General features: G+C 46.8%; 1 protein-coding gene across 1 annotated transcript in view; it reads left to right on the plus strand.

The window, feature by feature from the left end:
* The window catches only part of JARID2 (jumonji and AT-rich interaction domain containing 2), a 229,731-nt gene that overhangs the window by 1,367 nt on the left and 227,815 nt on the right, over positions 1-549 (plus strand). The window lies entirely within an intron of this gene.

A 549-nucleotide genomic window follows, 5' to 3' on the forward strand; every position in this document is an offset into this window, starting at 1 on the left:
TGGAAATGGCCGGTACCGGTTTCAAATCGTTCGTGACGGTGGCTTGAAAATTGGGGCTAATCCCGTGCAGCCCGGGCTGTGTTTCTGCCTCTCTTTATTCGACCGCTTAACCAATCCCTTGTAATTGTCTAATCCTTTAAACGTACAAATGTGGACGGGTAGTTGGATTTTTGTTCGTGCTCCAGTTACGTTTTGATTGGCGTAGGGGAGTTTTTCTTTACGTCGGGAAAAACGGAGGCGATTAGCCAAATATGCAGTAGAGCGAATAATGATTTTTATCCGCGCGTTTAAAGAAAAATTCTTTATTGGGGGATATATAGATATATAGATATATATATATAAATACTCGCTTTTGGGCGTGTTTGATGCGAGGCTTTAAAAGTTGTAGTTTATATCGCGCCTGTCGACCGGGCCGATTTATTTCGGCGGGGAGGGGGGGTGTTCCTTGGCGGGGAGGGTGACCTTCGGGACACTTTCCCTCGCTATTCTATAGATTTGGTAAAAACTGCAGCTGACTCCAGCTGACTGCCGCTCTCGGTTGCCCGGCCC

Source organism: Egretta garzetta, unplaced genomic scaffold (assembly GCF_000687185.1).
Source record: "Egretta garzetta isolate BGI_Z169 unplaced genomic scaffold, ASM68718v1 scaffold14, whole genome shotgun sequence".
In the NCBI taxonomy this organism is placed as follows: Eukaryota; Metazoa; Chordata; class Aves; order Pelecaniformes; family Ardeidae; genus Egretta; species Egretta garzetta.